At 38.2% G+C, this 12737-nt stretch overlaps 1 pseudogene; it reads right to left on the bottom strand.

The window, feature by feature from the left end:
- LOC143387612 (lysine-specific demethylase 5B-like) overlaps positions 1 to 12737 on the bottom strand; it is a 55505-nt pseudogene that overhangs the window by 4340 nt on the left and 38428 nt on the right.

Genomic DNA, 12737 nt, shown 5'->3' with positions numbered 1-12737 from the left:
TTACGGTCTTCTTGCCTCAACCTCCCTAATGGAAGGATAAATTTTTTTATTGTACCTGATCCTCTACAACAAAAGACTTGGTTATATCTAGATGACCTGTTACTCTCCAGCCCTCAAAAGAGCAGTAGTAGTAGTAGTAGTGGTAGTAGTAGTAGTAGTAGTAGTAGTAGTAGTAATGATAATAATGATACACAAACCATGGAGAGGGACACAACTCCGTCCAGTAGAGAAGGGAGAGTGTAAATATGAGGTCCTATTTTCCCAGTCATCAGGCAAGGAAAAAGAGGTTGTACCAGGAGGCTGAGATACCTAATGGAAGAAAAACATCTTACAACAAGGCCTTTTCAGGATTAAAAATACTGGCACCAACCAAAGGAAAGTAACTTCTGTTATCAGGAAGGTAACTGGGAAAAAGAAAGACTAATTCTCCCAAACTGAAGAGTCTCCTGGTGTTTCTAAACTGACTAACTCAACAATTCTTTGTCAGGAAGACCAAGCCTTTAATCTTCCCAGTTTTACTTGGACTGAATTCAGAAAGGTAAAGAAGACCACTGGGAAATAAGCCACTTTCTCTGAGAACAATCATATAACCTTATGTAATTATCCTTATTGAAGATTACAATACAATAAACGTAGTCAAGTACCGCTCTGAACAGATCAAAGGAGAATTTGTCAGAATCATTCACATTCATCTCCCTATCTTCTCCTGTATTTAAAGGAAATAGGGAAACATTTCTTCGACCATGATTTAATAAATAACAGTTGTGTCCTTTGCCTTTACTGATATAATCCTAGCAAACCCTGTGTAAAAAAAACACAAGCAATTCCACGATATAGATAGCTCCAATTTATCTATGCAGTGAGTATTGAATTGATCATCTGGTATATGCCAGGCACTGTATTTTTAAGGCCTGGAAAGAAACAAAAACACAGAAACCAAGGAAACAAATATGACAAGGGCATTTTTGGTTCCTTAACCCTTAAGTTGCTGAAGATTTAATTCATTTAGTTCATGTCTGTTCTTAATGGCACAAGAGCACTATAATTATCTCAGATAGAGAAATACGTACTAGATTTAAAAGTCAAATTATAAAAAGACTGACTATTGTCATTCTGACTGTGCTTTCCTGGTATCTTCACATTCTTCTCCTGCAGCTTCAATGGAGGAAAAGACAGAAAACGGCCTACCCCTTCCAGTGATGGTCAGGGAATCTGGCTTTGGCAGAAAGAATGCACAAGGTATTGAAACCCACAGCCTTTCTACTGAAGAAATAAAGGACTCCAATACTTCCAAAAATTATTCTTTCTCAAAGGCTGAATACACAGAAGACAAAAGCTCTTCCACTCTCAGCAAATTCCATGAGGGAAAACAGGGGCAGGTGCCAAATTTGTAGTCAAACAATAATTTAAAATACATACATATGGGCTGGGGTTGCGGCTCAGTGGCAAAGCATTTGCTTAGCATATGCAAGGCATTCGGATCGATTCTCAGTACCACATACAAATTAATGAAATTAAGGTCCATTAACAACTAAAAATTTTTTTAAAAAGATATATACACACATGAAATACACATTTGGGTTAACAGACATATAAATGGAAAAAATACTTGTATATATGAAAAGGTGAACATTTGTTCTGTGGAAATGGAATGCCTAGGCAACAACTATTAGGAGCAGAGGAAACTAAAAGGATATGGCAGATGAGCACATCCTTCAAGTAGGAAGCTGTAGGTGCCACGAGTGCTGGTAACACAAGGTGATTACCAAGGGAACAAACAGTGACACCATAGCTAGTGACACCAGGATCAGGAGAAAGGTACAGAGATTCCCAAAACCTGAGGAGTCCAGACTCACCTTGTTGGTCTCTGACACCTGTCCTGCTGAGGCTTGCCATCTGCTATATAACAGTCCTGAGCCCACATGGTCTTGCACAAATTTTAGATTCCCTGACGAGAGCAGTTGCTGGGCTCTGTGTTGCCAGTTCACGGTTCTTTCGATCATGTATCGAAGTGCATCTCCCTCAGGAAGGCGAACTCGGATTCGCTGCAGGGAGGCCAGCAAGGGAAGAATTTTCTCTAATGGAGGTTTCTCTGACCTCCGACAATGGGGACAAAGCCAGATTTGGAGCCTTTGAGAAATACTGGGTACCGCCACACAGCTAGTGTGGAAAGCATCCCTGCAGAGTTCACACTGGATCATAGGGGTAGCTGGGACCTTCTGACATAGGCAGACTTTCATCTCCACATCTTGGGCAGGTGACAGCAACTTCCCTTCATTGGCAAGTCTAAGAGACTGCAAAGCTTCCATTTCCCTTAGGCGAGCTTCCCCAAGTGTTGCCATCTGAAAAGAGAGGATGGTATCATAAAGAAATTGACTTCCCCAGAACTCAAGGTCCTAGTAGTTAACAGAAAGGGCCCCACAGTAATTTATCTGCATTCAAAGCCTGGCTCAGCCTCACATTGTAGTGCAAGGAACTGTGGGGAACATATTCCACTCTCTATAAAATAGAGATGAAAATAGTGTGCACCTCACAGGACCGCAATGATGATTAGCTGTGATACGTGAGATAGATCACTCTGCCTGGGGCATAGGAAGCACAGTATGAGCAATTACTTAACATACATCACTTCTTAAAAATCCAACATCTATGTACATTTATCTCCTAGAAAATTTACTTCTCTGTAAATAGAGACTTTTTTTTTTATACTCCATGTGAGCTCATTTCTGAGACTCTCCACTTGTTTTCAGTCCCATTAGCTTTTGCATTCTTCTAGAAAGGTACATGAGATAGAGGTCTCTTAGGCCAGCCATTACATAGTACTAGTGTATTTCTAACTGCTCTTCAATGCTGAGGTCTTCCATGTGTGCTGAGTACAGCAATTACAGGCAATGAAACTAGAGTCCTCATTAAAAAAGAAAAAAAAGAAACCTTTTAACCAGATTTATTTTTTTCCTCCCTCCCTCCCTCTCTCTCCTCCTTCTTTCTTTCTTTTCCGTACCAGGGATTGAACTCAGGGGTGCTTAACCACTGAACCATGTCCCCAGCCTTTTTTTTTTTTTTGAGGCAGGGTCTCACTAAATTGCTCAGAGCCTTGCTAAATTGCTGAGGCTGGCTTTGAATTTTTAATCCTTCTGCCTCAGCTTCCAGAGTTGCTCATACAGGTGTTTACCACCACGTCCAGCTCAGATTTTATTACATGTACACATGCATACTAAACTAAGATCATTTAATGCAAACACAACAACAAGTAAACTGCAAAGCTGCTGTTCTGCAGCAAGTTGAATGTATTCATAAAGCCTTTCTTCTTTATTAAAGAAAGCCAGCACCCAGCAGAGTTCAGTCACCTTGTCTTGAAAACAAACACAATCAACTTCATAGTCATTAAGCTGAAATGACCATTTAAAGCTGCCCACAAGTGAAACTTTTTATATGCAGAGAATAAAGCACTTTCTATCTATAAGGCCTCCAGTAAATAAGCAAGCCCAAGCATTACAGATTTATTCACTATCCATCATGAAGTAAAAGTAGAGTATAAAGGTGGCAAATTCAAATTTGTACCATGTCAGAGTTGGCCATAACCTCAATCAAAAGCTGGACCATTAAAGCCTTCCTCTAGCACATTACTAAAAGAAAACAGATACATGAAGGGAAACAGATTTTTTTAAAAAGCTATCAGATGCAGGACCTATTCTATTTTCTCAAGTCTTTAAAATGTTAATTTGTCAAAGGTGAAACCATTCCTAGTGATCATATCCACCCATCCTCCTTCAGTCACACCATGAATTATAAGACCAGAATGAATTATTGTCTCTTTTTGAGATTTAGGAAGAAAAATCTATGGGGGGGGGCAAGAAAAAATAGTTCCAAAAGTATACTAAGTAACAAACCTGTGATATATTTCTTTAAAAAATCTTATTGAAAATGAACATGATGTTCAGCAATATATATGTTATCTAATAACAAGGTGTCCTCTTGTAACCAAAAAATGGAAATCAAGTGACTGACCTTTCAGGGTTCTGCCATGCGTGCATAGGAGGAGCTCTTAAACCAGAGTCCATGGACTAGATGGGCAGAGACTGACTACACACAAAGTTTCAGACAGACATATATGCATTTCAGGGAAAAGGGACTATGACTCAGTCTTTACAAAAATGAAGCACAGATATAATAGTGTAGTTCACTATTATATCTGAGAACTACAGTAACTACACCAAAATAGTGCTTGGGTTGCAGAAATATATACATATACCCCAAAGAAACAATGTGTCAAATATATAAATAAACCAATGCAATCCCACATCGATCATAAGAGGTCAGTGAGCTACAAAAAAGCAAACAGGAGAAAAGGTGCTCTGGCGCAAAGATGAACCCATCCAGTCACGTTCCAACATCAGGTTGCTTGCTACATAATGTTATGGTCAACAATAGACTGTATATATGACAGTGTTCCTGTAAGATTATACTGCCTACTGACACTGTAGCCCTATTAGTTGTAAGGGTACACCTCTATGATGTTCACCCTTCCCAGAACTTATCCCATCCTTTAGCAACAGGTGATGTATTCCTGCTCTGTAATGGGCCATACTTTGTGCCAATAAAAGCATCCAAATCAGGCTGGGAGTATAGTTTTATAGTAGAGTGCTTGCTTAGCATGTGGAAAGCTCTGGGTTCAATTCCCAGAGCCACACAAAAAACAGCTTCCAAATCATGCAGCTATCTTCTTTTACCTAATACTGTTCATTGAACATGAGCTTGACTTGACTCATTAACTTGAAGATGATATCTTGAATCAACAGTTTTACTAAATGCAGGTCAGACTCAGATAAGCAGTGCTGGGCATCAAACCCAGAGCCTTGTGAATGCCAGACAAGCACTTTACCACTAAGCTAATTCCCCCCATCCCTGACATCTTTCTGTGTTGGTCAGGTTTTTTGGTTTTGTTTATGATGATGTTGTTTTTGTTTTGTGAGATAGTCTATGTTGCCAAATCTGGTCTTGTGACACTCTTGCCTCAGCCTCCTAAGTAGTTGAGATTATAGGCATGTGCTACCATGCCAGGTATCCTGGGAAGTATAAATCTTTTATACTTGACAATTTCTAATAAAACTGAGCACTTTATTCTACTTGCCTTCCCAGTATACCTGTATATCTGAAAGGGTTAAAAATTATCCTTCCCAAGGCTGGGGCTGTAGCTCAGCAGCAGAGCTCTCACCTAGCATGTGTGAGGCACTGGATTCGATCCTTAGCACCACATTAAAAATAAACAAATAAAATAAAGGCATTCTGTCCATCTACAACTACTATGTGTGTTGTGTGTATATATATATATAAATAATATTCCAATAATAAAGGAGAAGAAAAAACCCTACTACGCACAGCTGAAGCAGTCTCTTTGCTTTCACTTAAAGCCCTCTCCAGGGCACTCAAACTCTCCAATTTGGCGCTTTTCTTCTTCCCACTTGGCAAGGGCTCCTTTAACTTTCTCTGCTTCCTTTTCAATCCCAAAAGGCCAATATCACATCGAGGACACAGCACCTAATGTGGGACAAAGCACAAACATCAGCAAAATGGGTTTCAGATAAAGCTAAATAAAAGACTAGTCTATTAAAAAAAGGAAAGAAGGAAGAATGGGGAAAGGAAAGGAAGACAGGATTGCTTACAAAATATTTACTTTGATTCCAGATTCAATTAAATAGGTAAAAATATGCAATATAGGGCTGGGGATGTGGCTCAAGTGGTAGCGCGCTCGCCTGGCATGTGTGCGGCCCGGGTTCGATTCTCAGCACCACGTACAAACAAGAATGTTGTGTCCGCCGATAACTAAAAAATAAATATCAAAAAATTCTCTCTCTCTCTCTCTCTCTCTCTCTCTCTCTCTCTCTCTCTCCTCTCTCACTCTCTCTTTAAAAAAATATGCAATATATCACAGACTCTAGTGATGGTGCATGAGCATCAGCTTAGAAAAAAATATAATAAAAAAGTACAGATAAAGCACTTTATGAAATAGGTGCTTTCTAATCTGGTAGTAATGTAAAACTAAATTTAAAAGTACAATTTCAACAAAGATAGAGGAACTTAAATGAGAACATGGTCTTTAGACACTGAATGCCAACAGGTATCCAAAAATAATTTAAGATTGCTAAAAACAATTCAGAACACAGATTCATATGTAATGATGTGATTTTTGTATATGATAGACCACATATTTTACTAAGCTAGGAGATTTTAGTGCTTCCAAGTGAGTCCGCTGTAAACTTACCTCTAAGAGAGAATATGGAGAATTTTCAGTCAAGAATGTATTAGCAGCACATTCTTTCCAAGCCTGAACTTCAGCTACTAGTGATTCCAGTCTTGGCAAAGAATTTAGACGAACTGGGATAGATCGACCTCTTGTAACAAGTTCTATGAGCGTGTCTAACACTGGCACACGTCCTCCAGCCTAATAAATTAAGAAAAATTACAGCAATTTAGGGAAGAAAAAAAATATTCCATGTAAAACAAGGAAAGAATAATTCAGATGGTCCATGATCAATGGACCAATTCAAATTACTCTGTGACTTCAACATGTTTAATTCCCAGATGTTCCAATGGAATGTCAACATGACAAACACTGTGGTGTCTCTTTGTTCTATTTATGTCATTCTACATTGACTTGTTACATTGGTCCCTATGGACTGTCTGAAAAAACTCAACAGAAATAAAAGCTTACAGTGACCCAAGCCTTTCATATGCTGACTTATATTTTAAAAAGCAACAAAAAAGTATTTTTCTCCAATCCACTCACCAATGATGAATTAAAGTAACCCAGAATAAATTATTCAGGAAACTAAAATCTGAGTTGAGAAAGCCCAGTGGTTCTTAAACTTTAGCATGCATAAGAATCATCTGGAAAGCTTGTTTAAACACAGTTTCCTGGGTCCCATCCCCAGACATTCTGATTCAGTAGGTGAGGGAAGGGTCCATGAATTTGCATTTCTAACAAGTTCCCAGGTGATGCTGCTGCTGCTGGTGATGCTAATGTTGCTGGTCCAGGAACCACAATTTGAGAATGATAATGCCAAACTGGAAGAAGAATAAAAGCATCAGGTTATGGGGGATGAACTGCACCAGTGTTGCTCTAATACAATGGTAAAACTTAACATGGCTAATGGTCAATCTTCCAGATACATCACCACCTCACATATGGATGTATTTATTCGAGTTAAACATATTTAACTCAAATCCAGCAAGACTTTGAAACTAACTTTGAAACTATAGAAGACAGAACACACCACAAAGAATCTCTTAACCAGACAAATCCAGAAGGTGGAGCATAACTCAGGAAAATTAGACTGGACAGTGAAACCAGGGAGGGGGGGGGAGAAGGGATGGGGAGAACTCCATGACTTTAAGAAAAAAAATAAAAAGAGCTATAGGTGCAATGGATTAGACAACCCTAAACGACATTTCTAGGGCAACAGGGTAAACTGGGCAGTTGAATATTTATGCTCTTTTATATTTATTCTTAAAGAAATGAATCTGTTAGGGCATAAATTTCTGATGGACATTTAAAATAAAAGCATTGACTCATGAGTCACATGCCATTCCTATCATTGTTATTCAGAAGAATATGGAGTGGCTGGGTACTGGCCACGGCCAGCGGAGGCAGCTAAACTAGAGATCTCTCAAGCGAATTTCCTAAGATATCAAATAAAACACAAATGCACATTTACCTTTAAATTCGCTCCTCTGCCCTCAGCCTCAAGCTCCCTAAGCGGGGAAGTGAGGAATATCATAAGAGGCTGGCGAGAGAGAGTGAGCATGTTTTGGAGTGGACTTTTATTGGGGGGACTCTAGATTCTTTAGAAATTTCCATCCAATGAAGGTCAAGAAGGGCAGGGTTACAAGGACAGGTAAGGTAACTCAATTCCTGGGGAAAGAGGAAGGCACGCCCATGCATGGAGACACATTTGGCTGCATTTTTACTACCCTCAAGATTGGGGCTACCATCTTCAGCCACTTAAAAGTAGCCAGATCAACAGGGATGACTGATAGTGCCTCAACCGATCAGGAGGGAAAAACGCTGGTCACATGATGTGACAGCCCTCCCACAGCTGGGCACAGCTGTGCATGCTTATAATTCCAGTGGCTCCAGAGGCTGAGGCAGGAAAAAGAATACTCCATAACCTTCTAAAATAAATAATCTAACTATCAAGTGGATTGGTTTCCTGTTGTTAATCAAATCTATGTAAGAAAAGGCAAGGCTATTTTTTTTCAAGTAAGAAGCAAAACTTGCTTTTTGGTCTTAAGGACACTATTGCAAAGAAATGAATGCAATATACCTATCCAGAAGCATTTCCTTGCTTTCTGATTTAAACAAGCTAGCCTCTCCATTTGCATAACCTCACCTTCTGGTTGCTACCAATCACTGAGTGAAAAGAGGGCCATGACTACAACTAATTACTATAACATCAACAACTATTGAGAAGAGCCTGCAACTACAACTCCTTGGGCGTTTACATGCATGTAAAATACTTTTGTCTTGCTAGGATTACATTTTAATTACATAATATCCCTCAAACAATGTATCTTCTTTTAAGCCCTGTTAACCAGAACAGAGGCCCAGATATTTTGTTGCAAACATTTATCTACAAATGTCCCATTTGGTATTTCTTATTAACAAGTGGTCAATAAGCATCAATTAAAATTACACAAATATTTAGAAAACAAGAGTGTCTTATTACTAGAATCTGAAAAGAAAGCTTGAGGCTCTTTTTCCTCCCTCAAAAGGTCCATCAAATCTACAATAATTACAAAGATAAAAGAAGACACCCATTTCCCCCACCAACTGCTTTTCAAATTGTTATCCAGCTAAAAATTGGGTAAATCATAGAAGGCATTTTTTCTGAACCTTACTAATGTTTCAAGTGAACTGGAGTTGGGGGTGGAAGGAAACACAGCAGACAGTACTGAGGATTGAACACAAGAGCTCATGTATTTTAGGCAAGGCCTCTATCACTTAGCTACATTCCTAGCCCAAATATAACTCTCTTTTTAAAACTTTATATCCAAGTCAATAACATCTAGCAAAAGGCCACATAATTACTTAATTGGTGATAATTACTTTGGATATAACTTTGAAACCCATTTTCTTTTGGTGGGGGGGGGTGAGAGGATAACCTTTTTCTCTCAACAACTTTTTCTTTTCTTTTTTTTCCCTTGATCTGCAACCAAGTACTCAAGAAAGACTCCAAAAAGTGGGTTGAATTGTCTATGCTTTAAATATTTGATCCAATTGGTCAGGATAATAACAGGTAAGTATATCCCAAAAGGCTGAAAAGAATCAGTATTTGGGTCTCAACTCTTAAAAAGAAAACATTCTGTGCAGTGAAATAAGATTCCACACACCATCCTTAATAACATGTCAATTATTAGCTGGGAGCCATGGCACACACATGTAATCTTAGTGACTCAGGAGGCTGATATGGGAGGATCCCAAGTTCAAAGCCAGCCTCAGCAACTTAGCGAGGGCCTAAACAAATGAGCAAAATCCTGTTTCAAAATAAAACATAAAAAGGGCTGGGGAATGTGGCTCAGTGACTAAGACCCTTGGGTTCAATCCCTAATACCAAAAAAATATATATCCTACTGTAATTTTATTACTCCAAAACAGGACTGCCTACCACTAACTGAAGATTCTATTCCATTTATTTCTAGTACCAAAAAACAAAATCCAAAAACCAACATGTGTGCGTGCGCGCGCACACACACACACACACACACACACACACAAACACACATACACACCCTCTCCCCCCAAAAAACCTGCTTGTCAATTATTGCTCTTCATAGATGCACTTACAAATCTGGGACATTTTCTTTTGTTTTTAAACCAACCTGCAGAGCCTCGACATCCTGAAGCCAGTCTCTGGCTTTTTGCACTGAATCTTTCAGGGCTGCACCATTGGGCAGATATGCGGGGATCTCCTGGATCTCCTTTACAGCTGTAGCAAGGCTGTTCAACGAATGCCATGGTCTACATAAATTAAACAAAAAGACTTCTCAGCATTTTCTATGAAGGTTCATTTTTCTTAAAGCTAAAACAAACCCTCATTTTAAAAAATAAGAAATTAAGTATGGCAAATAAATCTGCAAATGCAAATGGCACTGGTTATTAGATATAAAATTAAACTTTAATTGCTCTATAATCACAAATAGGATTAAAAAGCAAATGATTCAGTAAAGCATTTAAGCTCTATTTGGACCTGATCTTATGATGGTATAAACTCAAACTTCCATCTGCACAAGGTAAACAACTTACTGACAGACATCTCTTCTACGTTAAACTAGATAAACTGTCAGAATTGAGAGTTTCACTAAGGACAAAGTGAAATTCTACAGGATATTAACACATTCAAAGCAGAGTACCAAAAATTGCTCTGTTCAAAGACCTCTATTTTAGGATTACAAAAGAATGTCTATAACCTAGATAATTTCAATGCTTTATGTTGTCAAGAGGACCAACAAAAATCTATCAGAAACAGCAAGAGCAGGAAGAAGCTTCATTCTCTCTTCTCCCTCAGATGGTTAGCCTGTGTATAATCTAAATCTAAACCTCAAAAACAGATAAAAGTATCCTGAATTACTAAATCAACAGCACAAATGTACAGTCCTGTTTCTATAGAAAAGTTGCATTATCTACATGTTATCTCTCAGCTCTTTCTCTTAAGACTTCCTGACACCCCTCTTATTGGTTTAAACATTTCCACCTATTTGTAAATGTTTTCTTCTCTTGAAGACAGTCTCATTGGGATCCAGAAAAATTTCATTAAATCTTATCCCTAGAAGAGGTAGTTCATTTAAATCATTAATTTCATCATGAGTAAAATAAAATAATAATAATAATAATAATAATAATAATAATAATAATAATAATATTCTTCACCTAAGTTGCAAAGTAGGCCAAAATATCTAAGCTATTTCCACATGTATTCTATATGCATTTTAGTAACTGAACACTTGCAAAATGCCAACAAATATGCTCTCTGTGCTTTAAAATGTAACTATCATCCAACCTTCCCCAAGATAGGGATATGGGTTTACTATTTTTACCTGACCTTGAGAAGACTCTTGGCTTTGTCATCCCAGTGCTCTGACACTGTAAGCAGTTCTTGCAGCCGGGCCATAGCTTTCTCCACTCCCGAATATGGGGCCAGCCCCACTCCCAGGTCTATGAGACGTCTCATATCATCTAAAGTAAGGGAGCTGGGATCTAGATAAGCTTGCTGAACTTCTTCTAGCCAATGGGCCTGCTCCAGGCGTATCCGCATCTCAGCAAGCTGTGGAAGTTCAACGTCAAATTCAAAGCTAACATCTAGCAAGTCCTGTAGCTCAGCAGCACTAGGCATTTTCTCAGAGAGTAGTTTCTGGCTGTGTTGTTGGAAGTCTTCTACACGGTTCAAGAGATCCTAAAAGGAAAAAAGCAAACAAAAACAAATTGCATTTGGTGCAAATGCAACAAATTACAAGCTGTCCCACCAAAGTAGTAATTTCAAAGCCAGACGTGGTGGTGTACACCTGTAACCCAGCAAATTGGGAGGCTGAGACAGGAGGATCCCAAGTTCAAGGCCAGCTTGAGCAACTCAGCAAGGTCCTAAACAACTAAGCAAGACCCTATCTGGAAAAAGATAAAATAAAATAAGGGCTTAGGATATGATTTGGTGGTTAAACACCCTTGAGTTTAATTGCTAATAAATAAACAAGTAATTTCAGGAATTGGCTCCTTTCAGACTTAGAATCTTTAATTCACATTCAATGTGATCCTCTGACATCATCCCTCCTTGATTTTACTAATAATATAAGTAAATGAGGCAACTAACATAAGCCAACTGTAGCAAGTTTCTTGCTAAAACAAGAGACTATGTTTTTTTTTTTTTTTTTTTTTACCTTACACCAACTGTAAGAACTAGCTGGTGGTCACTTTCAAAATAAAAATTTTGAATTTTCTCTCTCTTCTACAGACATATTATAATTTCTTTATGTGCACCCAATTTTAATGTATATTAAAATTTATTTGAAATAAATGAACAAAGTAATTAGGGAAGAGAATTTAATGATTAAAGTTTATTTACAGAACACAGAATTAATAATGTACTCCCACACATCCTCTATAATTACCGTTAGCAGTGGTGTTTGACTGAGGACACATGGAAGAGCATACAACTGTGTCACAAATTGTCGGAGTTCATTCACTGTCAACTGATTTTGGGATTTTCCTCCACCAGATCGATATCTGCAAAAAAAAAAAAAGTCCAAGGAAGCTGTATGAGAACCTTATTCATCACTCACAGGTTCCAATGTCAAAGAAATCTGGGACAGAAGGAAAAATCAGTTAAAACAGGTTTCCAAGTTTAGGTGACAAAAATGATCAGAAGTACATACGTAGTTTGCCTTTTGCCATTAAGCAACTGCTGGGCAACAGAGGCACACTTTTCTGCATCTTGTGTGACTAAGCGAAGGTGATGCAAAAGATCATTATCTGGGAATTTCTTCATTTCCGATTCTTCAATTAAAGACTTAAAGCTGACAAGATCTAGGAATAAAGAAAAAAGTCACCTTTTTATAATTATTATATTTAGTAGTACTGTCATAGAACTGAGAGGGAGAGATTGCTTTTATCTACTCTTATCTATAAACATAACTTGAACACTATTGCAATGGTCATTAATAAATTTGTTCATTTGAAGTGGGCATAA

Source organism: Callospermophilus lateralis, unplaced genomic scaffold, assembly GCF_048772815.1.
Source record: "Callospermophilus lateralis isolate mCalLat2 unplaced genomic scaffold, mCalLat2.hap1 Scaffold_146, whole genome shotgun sequence".
NCBI classification, from domain to species: Eukaryota; Metazoa; Chordata; class Mammalia; order Rodentia; family Sciuridae; genus Callospermophilus; species Callospermophilus lateralis.
Note: the sequence above shows the minus strand (reverse complement) of the source record. Positions and strands in the feature narration are given on the sequence as shown.